The sequence below is a fragment of the Abramis brama genome (assembly GCF_963993115.1).
Source record: "Abramis brama genome assembly, chromosome: 11".
NCBI classification, from domain to species: Eukaryota; Metazoa; Chordata; class Actinopteri; order Cypriniformes; family Leuciscidae; genus Abramis; species Abramis brama.
Window position 1 is genome coordinate 24,440,406 of NC_139973.1, and position 19,379 is coordinate 24,459,784.

The following is a 19,379-nucleotide window of genomic DNA, read 5'->3' on the forward strand; positions in this document are numbered from 1 at the left end:
CATTACTAGCAATTATGTGAAGTGTCAGTGCAGATGAAGTGATAAACACTGACAAAATATGATTGTGTTATAATAGTTATTGTTATACAAGTGATTTTTTTTAGGGTCTACTCTAAATATGAATGAATCCAAAAGCACATGTGAAAAGACTTCATTAATAAGTAGAATGGCCAGCAGAAGCCAGTAGAAGACCACTTATTGGCTCACTTTCACTTTAAACTTCATGATTTGCACCAGTTTTCTGCACTAAATCAAACCAGTCTTTCCATGTTAACTCAATAATGCATGCTTACACACACACACACACACACACAAACACAAATATGTTTTTTGGATGTGTTATTGAGAAAATATATTTAATTGTATAAAAATAGGCATTTCTTTGTGATCTAATAATATAAAACTATGTTACCAGTATAGGGCTGTAAAGATTCCTCGATTATAGTCAAGTACTCGATTTAATTGGCAAAATACTGAAAGTGGTGCATTCCACAGACGAGAATCCAACAACCGCAGAATTACAGTTTTCTAGGACAACACGATATTTAAACAGGGCTCCAGACTAACTTTTTTTACTAGGAGCGCTGTAGCCCCTGACTGAAAATTTTAGGAGCACAAGCAGAAAATTTAGGGGCACACCTTAAATCAACTTGCAATGCAATTATTCAAATTTCCCCCAAAATAACTACTGACAAATTATTTATTTATTATTTAATAATAAATAGACTTAATGTACAGATATTACAATGTGCAGTTTTATTTTAAGTTCACAGGCACCAGACTAACATCTGAGGGCAGCGGCACCGCAGACACTGAGTTTTACAAAAAAATATCTGGTAGCACTGGGGCTGACAATAAAGCACTAAGCTTAGTTTAGGGTGTAGATGAAATTAACTTTAATTATTATCATTCATAATGTCTTAATATTAATTAAAAAGCAAACCGAGTGAAATAAATTATATTAGGGAGTGAAAATAGCCAATAAGCATCCTACTGTTTACAATGGTAATTTATTTATTTTATTATTTTTAAATAAGTGTATAAATAAGAGTTTAAATAAGACCATTTTTGAAGGATGAACAAAAAAAATGTGTTGGTCATCACATTAAAAATAACATTTATATATGATAGTTTTGAAGTGCTGGAAAAAGATGAGTAGCCTAACAGTTAGTACTTGTAAGCGTTTGACTATTTCTGTCACATTATGGTTACAGTTACTACATTAAATCCATGGTGAATGTCGCTGATTTGTGGTCTGAAAGCCCAGTGTTTCTCCTGGTTTCCACATCAGCGCTGTTTGATCTGATATCTGATTATGTTATTAATTCTGAGGCGAATTCAATGGATTTCTTCACTGGATCTCCAGAGTCTGGATCTCCTAGTAACAGTGTCGCGTGATCGAGATCGGCCCGCGACTGGCAAGTTCGGGCTGCTGCGCTCATATAGGCTGCGCCATAGATATCATATATAAACGCGTTTATATATTATATCTATGGGCTGCGCTGTCTATTATTGATTCGAACTAATAAACGGTCTGTGAAGCATAAAGGAGTAAGTTAGCGCATTTTCGTTCCGCTTTCATTTTGTTTGGATTCGCTGCTCGGCAACGTTGTGGTCGCGCCAGCGCGACCTAAATAAATATTTGGTCGCACCGGCAGGAAAAATGGTCGCAAAATGCGACCAATTAGTCGCAGTCTGGAGCCCACCATTTACAGTCATAATATAGCATAGTGCCATTGTGAAATCACAAAGGCTGTGATTCAGTTAAATAAATATATCCTCTGTTTTTTGTTTGTTTGTTTTTTTCACAGAGAAGACGCTTCAATCACATGAGTGCAGATTAGCCTACATGTTAAAATTACCTCAGCTCCGTCCGAAGTAAACGCTGCTCCAAGCAAACTCAGTCTCTGCAGTGCTGTTTGTTTAGGTTTCCAATAACGTGCAAATATGGGAACGCAAGTCGGACGCAGTTTGTGTTTCATAGTTGCACTGTTATCATTTGTGGAGCACATCTGGGTTTCTCAAACTGCTGTTCATCGCGATTTCAAAATAAAAGTTTAAACATCGCGATTTCAAAATAAAAGTTTAAACTCTCGCTCTGAGTTTGCATGTTTTGATGTGCACATGTTCTTGTTAAAGAAATTACAGTGGCTGTAGCACTTCTATCGTACAGAAGTGGCCAAATATTAAAGGTTAAGTTGACATTTGAATTTAATGTTGTTTGGCCAATAAACAAGGATTTGATAATGCCAGGCTTAGTGTAACAACAACCAGGCCGCTGGTGCCCTCTGCAGGCATTTGTTATTCATGAACATAAGTTATCTCTATTAGTTTATACCATTTATTTTACATGGGTATATTTTAACAGTGTTGTTCAATAAAACCCATATAATTACTTACTTTGATACTTTACTTGAACCAATCATTATTGCTTGTTATTATATATTTGTATTTTAAGTCATTTTAAAGGCTGTTGTTAACTTGAATCTATTTTTTACCACATTTTTTTATCCGATTACTTGAATAGAATACTCGATTACTAAAATAATCGATAGCTACAGCCCTATAGCAGTACATCATAATAAAAAAGATTTCTTTTTAAAGCATTTGTTTGTTTTCCAATACTGAAAGTGAATAAAAAGGTAATCTGTAATCCTGCTGCTCCCTCTAGTGGACAGTGGTATTACAGCTTCCATCTTACAGTTGAAGTGATTGAATGAATTAATGAATCAGAATTTGGTTTTTCACTTATATCTCGGGAACCGGAAGGCGAAAAATTCTGAAACTCAGAGCATATATAGTGCTTGAGGAGCCCTGTTGAATGAGACCATCAAGGTGTTTTTGGGCGATTGGGGCTGGGAGTTAAGACTGTTCAAATGCAAATATTTGGGGGCTTTTATCCCTGGAATCCCGAGGGCAAATTACACCACATTTGAATCGAAGCTAGCCAAGGACGGGCCCTTTCCAACGAGCTCTCACACAAGGTTCGGGGTGGTCTGGGTCGGGAGTTATGGCCGTTCAAAATCGGGGGTCCCGCGGACGCGGGGGGCGCGCTCCTGAGGCCCGCGACGACACGTTTCGATCAAGAGCCCGGAGAGGACCTTACCATCAAAATTTGAGTGCGCAACGACTTTCTGTTTTCGAGTTATGAGTGAATTTGTATTCGGGGGCGTGGCTTAAATAGCCGTTTTACTTCCAGTTTCAGTATTCACTTCTTAATGTGACTCAATAGTCACATTAAGAAGTGAATATTGTCAATAGTAATAATATTGTAATACTCCAATAGATGAATTTTGACAAAATGTGATTGTAAATGTTAAAATAATGATTTTATAAAGTCTAAATATGAATTATAGAACACTATTATGGAGTAGTATGATGAAATGGCAGCAGGGGGCAGTAAAATACCACTTATTGGCTTATGCCAATGTTATTCATTTTCACCTTTTTTATTAACTGTTATAGAGGCAAATTTTGTCCGATCTGTCTGAAATTTGTCATGCTTATTCTGACTTGTTTTTAAGGTCATTTAAGAGATATAGGCTTTTGTGGACACTTGGTCAAGACTACATATTGAACTGACCCTATTATGGCCATCCAAATGAAGAAGTTATACTTTTTCTGATAATTATTGATCTGGAGAGTCCAGAGAATTGCAATGCACTGGTTTTGAATATTACTATATGAACATTTACACCATTACACCAAAACACCATTTACAGCCAATACAGGCAATTCACCATAGGAAATATATGGTTTATAAAGCTTTTTAACAGTTATAGCGCCACCTATGGTCCGATCTACATGAAACTTTGCATGCTTGTTTAGAATGATATGTCACATATGCTCACCAATTTTCGTGAAGTTCTGAGTTTTCGTTTAGGATTTATAGGCTTTTGAGTGCATTTTGCCACGCCCATTTTCTTTATGACCCAATATACCCATGTGAAAAATGCTAAAGTTCAACTTTTTTTTGATAATTATTTATCTAGAGAGTCCATAGAATTGTTCTAGACTTGTTTGGTTCCGATCGGGCGAAAAACCAGCGACTAGTTCGCAAAAGTAGGTTTTTAACATAATTATGAATATTTAATGAACGGTTTGATTGACAGCAATGCTTCTTGAGGCAAAGTTGTTCAGCATGAGCAGATCTATCAAATGATATGCATTTTGTGACAATAAGTGTAACACTACGTGATTACAGAGCCATTAAACTCGTTAGCGCCAACTAGTGGCCGATTTCTTTCAAAATTCTTACAGACCTCTAGGGCCATGAGTCGAATATGCCCATCGAGTTTCGTTCCGATTGGCCTCCGTTAACCTTGTCTAATAGGTGCTCAAACTTCATTGGCCGATGGCGGCCATGTTTTTCGAGATACACCAATGTCCTCATATATATACATGGCACCTTGGACCAAGACACTGCATACCAATTTTCAAGTCAATCGGACTAACGGTCAGGTGGTTATAGCCTGTTTTATGTTTTTTCCATGTTTTAGCGCCACCATGTGGCCAATCGCCGCGATTTTTTTTACTGTGACCTCAGATTGACCTCTTTCACATGTGTACCAAGTTTGGTGAAGATACCTCATTTACTTCTGGAGTTATAGCCATTTTAGTAAAATAGGCCCCTCCCACAACGTACGTTTTGGCGCCCCTTAGCGTCCGTGAATCGAAATTTCAACTTTTTTTCGATAATTATTGATCTTCAGTCTCTAGAGAACATTTCTGCACTGGTTTGGTTCCGATCGGGCGAAAAACCTAGGACTAGTTCGCAAAAGTAGGTTTTTGACAAAATTCAAAATGGCGGAAAATCTATCATGGCGGAAATGAAATCGGAGATATACGTTTTGTTCGTTAGGCGTCCAGCTTTCAAATGATATAAGACACTTGAGTCTACGACATACGGTCTAGGAGTTCTGAGCAGTTTCACGCTTTTGGTCGCTGTAGCGCCACCTATGGGCCGATTTGGCTAAGTCCGTGTATCTGAGTAGCGAGCAATACTACTACCATTTGACCAAGTATCACGTCTCTAGGCCTTACGGTTTTGGCTGCACAATGCGTTTTAGGGAAGAATAATAATAATAATAAAAATCAGGGCAATTACAATAGGGTTTCAGCACTTCGTGCTTGAACCCCTAAAAATCAGAGCAATTACAATAGGGTTTCAGCACTTCGTGCTTGAACCCCTAATTAAAGCTGCAAGCAGCATTTATCGGGGTTCAAGCAGTTAAGGCCTTTAAGCACAAAAGCATCAAAAGTTATTAGTTTTATTTAGCAAGCATCTAACCACTGACATAATAGATGAAAAAGACCATTTACAGCCAATACAGGCAATGTACCATAGGAAATATATGGTTTTAAAGCTTTTTAACTGTAATAGCGCCACCTATGGTCCAGTCTACATAAAATTGTTTACTGTGACCTCAAATTGAACCCATACACATGTGTACTGAGTTTGGTGAAGATATCTCATTTACTTCTTGACTTATAGCCATTTTAGTAAAATAGGCTCCTCCCACAACAATTTACCACATTCTAGTATTATTTACTATGATTCTAGCACGACTGTGCTACAATAGTAATTGTTATATAAGTGATTTTTTAGTGTCTTATTGTTATATAAGTGATTTTTAGTGTCTAATAAATGTAAAAGCATATGTGAGTAGACTTCATTAATAAGTAGAATGGCCAGCAGAGGGCAGTAGAAGACCACATATTGGCACACTTTCACTTTAAACTTCTTGTTTTTCACCATTTTTCTGCACTAAAGCAAACCAGTTTTTCCATTTTAACTCCATAATGCATGTTTACACACACACACACACACACACACACACACACACACACACACACACACACAAAGACAAATGTTGTTGTTTTTTCAATGCTATTGGGATGTCATTATGAAAATATATTTGAATGGTCTATAAACATTTCACAAAGTCTTTGTAAGCTATTAATCAGATTATTCAGAATTTATTCAGAAACCTAAGACTACACACACACGTTATGTTGTAGATACCGATATTTGATATATATGATGTGATCAAACTGTCAATACTAATACTTTAACAGATGGATTTTGACTAAATGTAATTGTAAATGTTAAAATAGGGATTTTATAAAGTCTCAATATAAATTATAGAACAATATGACAAAATGACTATTTTAAACAGCAGGGGGCAGTAAAATACCACTTATTGGCTTAATATACCATTATATTCATATCATTTTCACCTTTTTAACTGTTATAGAGGCAAATTTTGTCCGATCTGTCTGAAAATTTCCATGCATGTTCAGAGTGATATTTCACATGTTCTGACTTGTTTTTAAGAAGGTTTGAACATTCATTAAAGAGATATAGGCTTTCGGGGACACTTGGTAAAGGCCACATTTTGAAGTGAACCTATTATAGCTATCCAAATGAAGTAGTTCAACTTTTTCTGACAATTATTGTTCTAGTGAGTCCAGAGAATTGTATTGCACTAGTTTTGAACATTATGATATGAAAATTATATGATCAGAGATGGAAAAGACCATTTATAGCCAATACAGGCAGTTTACCATAGGAAATATATGGTTTTAAAGCCTTTTAACAGTTATAGCGCCAACTATTGTCCGATCTCCATAAAATTTTGCATGCTTGTTAATGATTGTATGTCACATATGCTCACCAATTTTTGTGAAGTTCTGAGTTTTTGTTTAGGATTTATAGGCTTTTGATTGCATTTTGCCACGCCCATTTTATAAATTACCCTATTACAGCAATCCAAATGCAAAAGTTAAACTTTTTTTTGATAATTATTGATCTAGAGAGTCCAGAGAATTGTCCTAGACTGGTCTGTTTCCGATCGGGCGAAAAACCTAGGACTAGTTCGCAAAAGTAGGTTTTTAACATGTTCGCGAATATTTAATGAACGGTTTGATTGACAGCAATGGTTCTTGAGGCAAAGTTTTTCAGCATGAGCAGATCTATCAAATGATATGCATTTTGTTACGATAAGTGTAACACCACGTGATTACAGAGCCATAAAACTCGTTAGTGCCAACTAGTGGCTGATTTCTTTCAAAATTCTTACAGACCTCTAGGGCCATGAGTCGAACATGCCCACTGAGTTTCGTTCCGATCGGCCTCCGTTAACCTTGTCTAATAGGTGCTCAAACTTCATTGGCCGATGGCGGCCATGTTTTTTGAGATACACCAATGTCCTCATAGACATACATGACACCTTGGACCAAGACACTGCATACCAATTTTCAAGTCAATCGGACTAATGGTCAGGTGGTTATAGCCAGTTTTATGTTTTTTTCATGTTATAGCGCCACCATGTGGCCAATCGCCACGATTTTTTTACTGTGACCTCAGATTGACCTCTTAAATAATTGTACTGAGTTTGGTGAAGATACCTCATTTACTTCTGGAGTTATGGCCGTTTTAGTAAAATAGGCTCCTCCCACAACATACAATTTGGCGCCCCTTAGCGACCGTGAATCGAAATTTCAACTTTTTTTTGATAATTATTGATAGTCAAACTCCAGAGAACATTTCTGCACTGGTTTGGTTCCGATCGGGCAAAAAACCTAGGACTAGTTCGCAAAAGTAGGTTTTTGACAAAATTCAAAATGGCGGAAAAATTTGCATACCGGAAATGAAATCGGAGATATACGTTTTGTTTGCCATGAGGTCTTGATTACATTGATATAAGACACTTGAGTCTACGACATACAGTCTAGGAGTTATGAGCAGTTTCGCGCTTTTGGTCGCTGTAGCGCCACCTATGGGCCGATTTGGCTAAGTCCGTGTATCTGAGTAGCGAGCAATACTACTACCATTTGACCAAGTATCACGTCTCTAGGCCTTACGGTTTTGGCTGCACGATGCGTTTTAGGGAAGAATAATAATAATAATTAAAGCTGCAAGCAGCATTTATCGGGGTTCAAGCATTTAAGGCCTTTAAGCACATAAGCATTTAAGACATTAAGTTTTATTTAGAAAGCTTTTAACCACTGAAATAATAGATGGAAAAGTCCATTTACAGCCAATACAGGCAATTTACCATAGGAAATATATGGTTTTCAAACCTTTTTAACAGTTATAGCGCCACCTATGGTCTGATCAACATGAAATTTGGCATGCTTGTTTAGAATATTATGGCACATATGCTCACCAATTTTCGTGAAGTTCTGAGTTTTCGTTTAGGATTTATAAGCTTTTGAGTGCATTTTGCCACGCCCATTTTCTTTATGACCCAATTATAGCCATACGAAAAATTCAAAAGTTCAACTTTTTTTCGATAATTATTGATCAGGAGAGTCCAGAGAATTGTCCTAGACTGGTCTGTTTCCGATCGGGCGAAAAACCAGGGACTAGTTCGCAAAAGTAGGTTTTTAACATATTCGCGAATAATTAATGAACGATTTGATTGACAGCAATGGTTCTTGAGGCAATGTTGTTCAGCATGAGCAGATCTATCAAATGATATGCATTTTGTGACAATAAGTGTAACACCACGTGATTACAGAGCCGTAAAACTCGTTAGCGCCAACTAGTGGCCGATTTCTTTCAAAATTCTTACAGACCTCTAGGGCTATGAGTTGAACATGCCCATCGAGTTTCGTTCCGATCGGCCTCCGTTAACCTTGTCTAATAGGTGCTCAAACTTCATTGGCCGATGGCGGCCATGTTTTTTGAGATACACCAATGTCCTCATAGACATACATGACACCTTGGGCCAAGACACTGCATACCAATTTTCAAGTCAATCGGACTAACGGTCAGGTGGTTAAAGCCTGTTTTATGTTTTTTTCATGTTATAGCGCCACCATGTGGCCAATCGCCGTGATTTTTTTACTGTGACCTCAGATTGACCTCTTACACATGTGTACCGAGTTTGGTGAAGATACCTCATTTACTTCTGGAGTTATAGCCATTTTAGTAAAATAGGCCCCTCCCACAACGTACGTTTTGGCGCCCCTTAGCGTGCGTGAATCGAAATTTCAACTTTTTTCGATAATTATTGATATTCAGACTCCAGAGAACATTTCTGTACTGGTTTGGTTCAGATCGGGCGAAAAACCTAGGACTAGTTCGCAAAAGTAGGTTTTTGGCAAAATTCAAAATGGCGGAAAATCTATCATGGCGGAAATGAAATCGGAGATATACGTTTTGTTCGTCAGGAATCCAGCTTTCCAATGATATAAGACACTTGAGTCTACGACATACGGTCTAGGAGTTCTGAGCAGTTTCGCGCTTTTGGTCGCTGTAGCGCCACCTATGGGCCGATTTGGCTAAGTCCGTGTATCTGAGTAGCGAGCAATACTACTACCATTTGACCAAGTATCACGTCTCTAGGCCTTACGGTTTTGGCTGCACGATGCGTTTTAGGGAAGAATAATAATAATAATAAAAATCAGGGCAATTACAATAGGGTTTCAGCACTTCGTGCTTGAACCCCTAATTAAAGCTGCAAGCAGCATTTATCGGGGTTCAAGCAATTAAGGCCTTAAAGCACAAAAGCATAAAAAGTTATTAAGTTTTATTTAGCAAGCATGTAACCACTGACATCATAGATGGAAAAGATCATGTTCTAGCATGATTTACCATGATATACCACATTCTAAAATGATTTACCATAGTTCATCATGATTTATCATGGTTTACCATGATTTACCCTGTTCTAGCATAGTTTATCATGATTTACCATGTTCTAGCATGATATACCACGTTCTAGAATGATTTACTAGGATTCTTACATGATTTACCTTGATACACCACATTCTACTATTATTTACTATGACTTACCATGTTTCTAGCGTGATTTACCATGATTTACCACATTACTAGCAATTATGTGAAGTGTCAGTGCAGATGAAGTGATAAACACTGACAAAATATGATTGTGTTATAATAGTTATTGTTATACAAGTGATTTTTTTTAGGGTCTACTCTAAATATGAATGAATCCAAAAGCACATGTGAAAAGACTTCATTAATAAGTAGAATGGCCAGCAGAAGCCAGTAGAAGACCACTTATTGGCTCACTTTCACTTTAAACTTCATGATTTGCACCAGTTTTCTGCACTAAATCAAACCAGTCTTTCCATGTTAACTCAATAATGCATGCTTACACACACACACACACACACACAAACACAAATATGTTTTTTGGATGTGTTATTGAGAAAATATATTTAATTGTATAAAAATAGGCATTTCTTTGTGATCTAATAATATAAAACTATGTTACCAGTATAGGGCTGTAAAGATTCCTCGATTATAGTCAAGTACTCGATTTAATTGGCAAAATACTGAAAGTGGTGCATTCCACAGACGAGAATCCAACAACCGCAGAATTACAGTTTTCTAGGACAACACGATATTTAAACAGGGCTCCAGACTAACTTTTTTTACTAGGAGCGCTGTAGCCCCTGACTGAAAATTTTAGGAGCACAAGCAGAAAATTTAGGGGCACACCTTAAATCAACTTGCAATGCAATTATTCAAATTTCCCCCAAAATAACTACTGACAAATTATTTATTTATTATTTAATAATAAATAGACTTAATGTACAGATATTACAATGTGCAGTTTTATTTTAAGTTCACAGGCACCAGACTAACATCTGAGGGCAGCGGCACCGCAGACACTGAGTTTTACAAAAAAATATCTGGTAGCACTGGGGCTGACAATAAAGCACTAAGCTTAGTTTAGGGTGTAGATGAAATTAACTTTAATTATTATCATTCATAATGTCTTAATATTAATTAAAAAGCAAACCGAGTGAAATAAATTATATTAGGGAGTGAAAATAGCCAATAAGCATCCTACTGTTTACAATGGTAATTTATTTATTTTATTATTTTTAAATAAGTGTATAAATAAGAGTTTAAATAAGACCATTTTTGAAGGATGAACAAAAAAAATGTGTTGGTCATCACATTAAAAATAACATTTATATATGATAGTTTTGAAGTGCTGGAAAAAGATGAGTAGCCTAACAGTTAGTACTTGTAAGCGTTTGACTATTTCTGTCACATTATGGTTACAGTTACTACATTAAATCCATGGTGAATGTCGCTGATTTGTGGTCTGAAAGCCCAGTGTTTCTCCTGGTTTCCACATCAGCGCTGTTTGATCTGATATCTGATTATGTTATTAATTCTGAGGCGAATTCAATGGATTTCTTCACTGGATCTCCAGAGTCTGGATCTCCTAGTAACAGTGTCGCGTGATCGAGATCGGCCCGCGACTGGCAAGTTCGGGCTGCTGCGCTCATATAGGCTGCGCCATAGATATCATATATAAACGCGTTTATATATTATATCTATGGGCTGCGCTGTCTATTATTGATTCGAACTAATAAACGGTCTGTGAAGCATAAAGGAGTAAGTTAGCGCATTTTCGTTCCGCTTTCATTTTGTTTGGATTCGCTGCTCGGCAACGTTGTGGTCGCGCCAGCGCGACCTAAATAAATATTTGGTCGCACCGGCAGGAAAAATGGTCGCAAAATGCGACCAATTAGTCGCAGTCTGGAGCCCACCATTTACAGTCATAATATAGCATAGTGCCATTGTGAAATCACAAAGGCTGTGATTCAGTTAAATAAATATATCCTCTGTTTTTTGTTTGTTTGTTTTTTTCACAGAGAAGACGCTTCAATCACATGAGTGCAGATTAGCCTACATGTTAAAATTACCTCAGCTCCGTCCGAAGTAAACGCTGCTCCAAGCAAACTCAGTCTCTGCAGTGCTGTTTGTTTAGGTTTCCAATAACGTGCAAATATGGGAACGCAAGTCGGACGCAGTTTGTGTTTCATAGTTGCACTGTTATCATTTGTGGAGCACATCTGGGTTTCTCAAACTGCTGTTCATCGCGATTTCAAAATAAAAGTTTAAACATCGCGATTTCAAAATAAAAGTTTAAACTCTCGCTCTGAGTTTGCATGTTTTGATGTGCACATGTTCTTGTTAAAGAAATTACAGTGGCTGTAGCACTTCTATCGTACAGAAGTGGCCAAATATTAAAGGTTAAGTTGACATTTGAATTTAATGTTGTTTGGCCAATAAACAAGGATTTGATAATGCCAGGCTTAGTGTAACAACAACCAGGCCGCTGGTGCCCTCTGCAGGCATTTGTTATTCATGAACATAAGTTATCTCTATTAGTTTATACCATTTATTTTACATGGGTATATTTTAACAGTGTTGTTCAATAAAACCCATATAATTACTTACTTTGATACTTTACTTGAACCAATCATTATTGCTTGTTATTATATATTTGTATTTTAAGTCATTTTAAAGGCTGTTGTTAACTTGAATCTATTTTTTACCACATTTTTTTATCCGATTACTTGAATAGAATACTCGATTACTAAAATAATCGATAGCTACAGCCCTATAGCAGTACATCATAATAAAAAAGATTTCTTTTTAAAGCATTTGTTTGTTTTCCAATACTGAAAGTGAATAAAAAGGTAATCTGTAATCCTGCTGCTCCCTCTAGTGGACAGTGGTATTACAGCTTCCATCTTACAGTTGAAGTGATTGAATGAATTAATGAATCAGAATTTGGTTTTTCACTTATATCTCGGGAACCGGAAGGCGAAAAATTCTGAAACTCAGAGCATATATAGTGCTTGAGGAGCCCTGTTGAATGAGACCATCAAGGTGTTTTTGGGCGATTGGGGCTGGGAGTTAAGACTGTTCAAATGCAAATATTTGGGGGCTTTTATCCCTGGAATCCCGAGGGCAAATTACACCACATTTGAATCGAAGCTAGCCAAGGACGGGCCCTTTCCAACGAGCTCTCACACAAGGTTCGGGGTGGTCTGGGTCGGGAGTTATGGCCGTTCAAAATCGGGGGTCCCGCGGACGCGGGGGGCGCGCTCCTGAGGCCCGCGACGACACGTTTCGATCAAGAGCCCGGAGAGGACCTTACCATCAAAATTTGAGTGCGCAACGACTTTCTGTTTTCGAGTTATGAGTGAATTTGTATTCGGGGGCGTGGCTTAAATAGCCGTTTTACTTCCAGTTTCAGTATTCACTTCTTAATGTGACTCAATAGTCACATTAAGAAGTGAATATTGTCAATAGTAATAATATTGTAATACTCCAATAGATGAATTTTGACAAAATGTGATTGTAAATGTTAAAATAATGATTTTATAAAGTCTAAATATGAATTATAGAACACTATTATGGAGTAGTATGATGAAATGGCAGCAGGGGGCAGTAAAATACCACTTATTGGCTTATGCCAATGTTATTCATTTTCACCTTTTTTATTAACTGTTATAGAGGCAAATTTTGTCCGATCTGTCTGAAATTTGTCATGCTTATTCTGACTTGTTTTTAAGGTCATTTAAGAGATATAGGCTTTTGTGGACACTTGGTCAAGACTACATATTGAACTGACCCTATTATGGCCATCCAAATGAAGAAGTTATACTTTTTCTGATAATTATTGATCTGGAGAGTCCAGAGAATTGCAATGCACTGGTTTTGAATATTACTATATGAACATTTACACCATTACACCAAAACACCATTTACAGCCAATACAGGCAATTCACCATAGGAAATATATGGTTTATAAAGCTTTTTAACAGTTATAGCGCCACCTATGGTCCGATCTACATGAAACTTTGCATGCTTGTTTAGAATGATATGTCACATATGCTCACCAATTTTCGTGAAGTTCTGAGTTTTCGTTTAGGATTTATAGGCTTTTGAGTGCATTTTGCCACGCCCATTTTCTTTATGACCCAATATACCCATGTGAAAAATGCTAAAGTTCAACTTTTTTTTGATAATTATTTATCTAGAGAGTCCATAGAATTGTTCTAGACTTGTTTGGTTCCGATCGGGCGAAAAACCAGCGACTAGTTCGCAAAAGTAGGTTTTTAACATAATTATGAATATTTAATGAACGGTTTGATTGACAGCAATGCTTCTTGAGGCAAAGTTGTTCAGCATGAGCAGATCTATCAAATGATATGCATTTTGTGACAATAAGTGTAACACTACGTGATTACAGAGCCATTAAACTCGTTAGCGCCAACTAGTGGCCGATTTCTTTCAAAATTCTTACAGACCTCTAGGGCCATGAGTCGAATATGCCCATCGAGTTTCGTTCCGATTGGCCTCCGTTAACCTTGTCTAATAGGTGCTCAAACTTCATTGGCCGATGGCGGCCATGTTTTTCGAGATACACCAATGTCCTCATATATATACATGGCACCTTGGACCAAGACACTGCATACCAATTTTCAAGTCAATCGGACTAACGGTCAGGTGGTTATAGCCTGTTTTATGTTTTTTCCATGTTTTAGCGCCACCATGTGGCCAATCGCCGCGATTTTTTTTACTGTGACCTCAGATTGACCTCTTTCACATGTGTACCAAGTTTGGTGAAGATACCTCATTTACTTCTGGAGTTATAGCCATTTTAGTAAAATAGGCCCCTCCCACAACGTACGTTTTGGCGCCCCTTAGCGTCCGTGAATCGAAATTTCAACTTTTTTTCGATAATTATTGATCTTCAGTCTCTAGAGAACATTTCTGCACTGGTTTGGTTCCGATCGGGCGAAAAACCTAGGACTAGTTCGCAAAAGTAGGTTTTTGACAAAATTCAAAATGGCGGAAAATCTATCATGGCGGAAATGAAATCGGAGATATACGTTTTGTTCGTTAGGCGTCCAGCTTTCAAATGATATAAGACACTTGAGTCTACGACATACGGTCTAGGAGTTCTGAGCAGTTTCACGCTTTTGGTCGCTGTAGCGCCACCTATGGGCCGATTTGGCTAAGTCCGTGTATCTGAGTAGCGAGCAATACTACTACCATTTGACCAAGTATCACGTCTCTAGGCCTTACGGTTTTGGCTGCACAATGCGTTTTAGGGAAGAATAATAATAATAATAATTAAAGCTGCAAGCAGCATTTATTGGGGTTCAAGCAGTTAAGGCCTTTAAGGCATTTAAGCACAAAAGCATCAAAAGTTATTAAGATTTATTTAGCAAGCATGTAACCACTGACATAATAGATGGAAAAGACCATTTACAGCCAATACAGGCAATTTGCCATGGGATATATATGGTTTTAAAGCTTTTTAACAGTTATAGCGCCACCTATGGTCCGATCTCCATAAAATTGTTTACTGTGACCTCAAATTGAACCCATACACATGTGTACTGAGTTTGGTGAAGATATCTCATTTACTTCTTGAGTTATAGCCATTTGAGTAAAATAGGCTCCTCCCACAACGATTTGCCACATTCTAGAATTATTTAATATGATTCTAGCATGATTTACTATCATATACCATGTTCCAGAATGATTTATTAGGATTCTAGCATGATTTACCTTGATACACCTCATTTCAGTATTATTTACTATGATTTACAATGTTTCTAGCATGATTAACCACATTACTAGCAATTATGTGAAGTGTCAGTGCAAATGAGGTGATGAACACTGACAAAATATTATTGTGTTATAATAGTTAGTTATATACGTGATTTTTAGTGTGTGTCCAAGTATGAATGCAAAAGCACATGTAAAATATTTCATTATTAAGTAGAATGGCCAGCAGAGGGCACTAGAAGACCACTTATTGGCTCACTTTCACTTTAAACCAGTTTTCTGCACTAAAGCAAACCAGTTTTTCCATGTTAACTCAATGCATGCTTACACACACACACACACACACACACACACACACACACACACACACACACACACACACACACATACACACACAGCATAGTTAACCATGATTTACCATGATATAACACGTTCTAGTATTATTTACCAGGAGATAAACGACAATCTAGTATTATTTACTTTGATTTACCATGTTTCTAGCCTGATTTATCACATTACTAGCAATTATTTGAAGTGTCAGTGCAAATAAAGTGATTAACACTGACAAAATATGATTGTGTTATAATAGTTATTGCTATATAAGTGATTTTTTTAGTGTGTATTCAAGTATGAATGCAAGCACATGTTGAAATATTTCATTAATAAGTAGAATGGCCAGCAGAGGGCAGTAGAAGACCACTTATTGGCTCACTTTCACTTTAAACCTCATGATTTTGACCAGTTTTCTGCACTAAAGCAAACCAGTGTTTCCATGTTAACTCAATAATGCATACTTGCTACATATGCTACACACAATAATGCTACACACACACACACACACACACACACACACACACACACACAAATGTTTCAGTGATATTGGTGTCACATTCACCTTCATCACATTCACCTTCTGTCTTCATCACATTCACCATCTGTCGTCATCACCTGCACCTGCTCCTCATCACCCTCCTCATCATCACCTGCTCCTCATCATCATAACCGTCACCTGTTGTCCTTGTCTTGATCTGTGTATTTAAGTTCCCCTCTCATCCATTATCATTGTCGGTTATTGTTTGTGCACTAGCACTCTGTTATGTTTGTTTTCATGTTGGAAAATAAAACCTTTGTTATATTTGTACCACACACACACACACACACACACACACACACACACACACACACACACACACACACACCATCATTTATCATGATTTACCATGGCTGATACCAATACCAATATGAGAAAATGACTATTTTAAACAGCAGGGGGCAGTAAAATACCACTTATTGGCTTAACATGCCATTAATTCATATCATTTTCACCTTTTTAACTGTTATAGAGGCAAATTTTGTCCGATCTGTCTGAAAATTTTCATGCTTGTTCAGGGTGATATTTCACACGTTCTGACTTGTTTTTAAGAAGGTCTGAGCATTGATTAAAGAGATATAGGCTTTCGGGGACACTTGGTAAAGGCCAGATTTTGAAGTGAACCTATTATAGCTATCCAAATGAAGTAGTTCAACTTTTTCTGACAATTATTGATCTAGTGAGTCCAGAGAATTGTATTGCACTAGTTTTGAACATTATGATATGAAAATTATATGATCAGAGATGGAAAAGACCATTTACAGCCAATACAGGCAGTTTACCATAGGAAATATATGATTTTAAAGCTTTTTAACAGTTATAGCGCCACCTATCGTCCGATCTCCATAGAATTTTTCATGCTTGTTAATGATGTTATGTCACATATGCTGACCAATTTTTGTGAAGTTCTGAGTTTTTATTTAGGATTTATAGGCTTTTTAATGTATTTTGACACGCCCATTTTATAAATTACCCTATTACAGCCATCCAAATGCAAAAGTTCAACTTTTTTTTGATAATTATTGATCTAGAGAGTCCAGAGAATTGTCCTAGACTGGTCTGGTTCCGATCGGGCAAAAAACCTAGGACTAGTTCGCAAAAGTAGGTTTTTAACATATTAATGAATAATTAATGAACAGTTTGATTGACAGCAATGGTTCTTGAGGCAAAGTTGTTCAGGATGAGGAGATCTATCAAATGATATGCATATTGTGTGGATATTTGTAACACCACGTGATTACAGAGCCGTAAAACTCGTTAGCGCCAACTAGTGGCCGATTTCTTTCAAAATTCTTACAGACCTTTAGGGCCATGAGCCGAACATGCCCATTGAGTTTCGTTCCGATCGGCCTCCGTTAACCTTGTCTAATAGGTGCTCAAACTTCGTTGGCCGATGGCGGCCATGTTTTTTGAGATACGCCAATGTCCTCATACACATACATGGCACCTTGGACCAAGACACTGCATACCAATTTTCAAGTCAATCGGACTAACGGTCAGGTGGTTATAGCCAGTTTTATGTTTTTTTCATGTTATAGCGTCACCATGTGGCCAATCGCCACGATTTTTTTACTGTGACCTCAGATTGACCTCTTAAATAATTGTACCGAGTTTGGTGAAGATACCTCATTTACTTCTGGAGTTATGGCCGTTTTAGTAAAATAGGCTCCTCCCACAACATACAATTTGGCGCCCCTTAGCGACCGTGAATCGAAATTTCAACTTTTTTTCGATAATTATTGATATTCAAACTCCAGAGAACATTTCTGCACTGGTTTGGTTCCGATCGGGCAAAAAACCTAGGACTAGTTCGCAAAAGTAGGTTTTTGACAAAATTCAAAATGGCGGAAAAATTTGCATACCGGAAATGAAATCGGAGATATACGTTTTGTTTGCCATGAGGTCTTGATTACATTGATATAAGACACTTGAGTCTACAACATACAGTCTAGGAGTTATGAGCAGTTTCGCGCTTTTGGTCGCTGTAGCGCCACCTATGGGCCGATTTTGCTAAGTCCGTGTATCTGAGTAGCGAGCAATACTACTACCATTTGACCAAGTATCACGTCTCTAGGCCTTACGGTTTTGGCTGCACGATGCGTTTTAGGGAAGAATAATAATAATAATTAAAGCTGCAAGCAGCATTTATCGGGGTTCAAGCATTTAAGGCCTTTAAGCACATAAGCATTTAAGACATTAAGATTTATTTAGAAAGCTTTTAACCACTGAAAAAATAGATGGAAAAGTCCATTTACAGCCAATACAGGAAATTTACCATAGGAAATATATGGTTTTCAAAGCTTTTTAACAGTTATAGCGCCACCTATGGTCCGATCTCCATAAAAATTTCCATGCTTCTTTAGCATGTTATTTCACATATGCCCATCAATTTTTGTGAAGTTCTGAGTTTTTATTTAGGCTTTATAGACGTTTGAGTGTATTTGGACACGCCTATTTTATAAATGATCCTCTTATAGCCAACCAAAAGCAAAATTTTAACTTTTTTTTGATAATTATTGATCTAGAGAGTCCAGAGAATTGTCCTAGACTGGTCTGGTTCCGATCGGGCGAAAAACCAGGGACTAGTTCGCAAAAGTAGGTTTTTAACATATTCGTGAATAATTAATAAACTGTTTGATTGACAGCAATGGTTCTAGAGGCAAAGTTGTTCAGCATGAGCAGGTCTATCAAATGATATGCATTTTGTGATGATAAGTGTAACACCACGTGATTACAGAGCCATAAAACTCGTTAGCGCCAACTAGTGGCCGATTTCTTTCAAAATTCTTACAGACCTCTAGGGCCATGAGTCGAACATGCCCACCGAGTTTTGTTCCGATCGGCCTCCATTAACCTTGTCTAATAGGTGCTCAAACTTCATTGGCCGATGGCGGCCATGTTTTTTGAGATACACCAATGTCCTCATAGATATACATGACAGCTTGGACCAAGACACTGCATACCAATTTTCAAGTCAATCGGACTAACGGTCAGGTGGTTACAGCCTGATTTATGTTTTTTTAATGTTATAGCGCCACCATGTGGCCAATCGCCGCAATCTTTTTACTATGACCTCAGATTGACCTCTTACACAGGTGTACCGAGTTTGGTGAAGATACCTCATTTACTTCTGGAGTT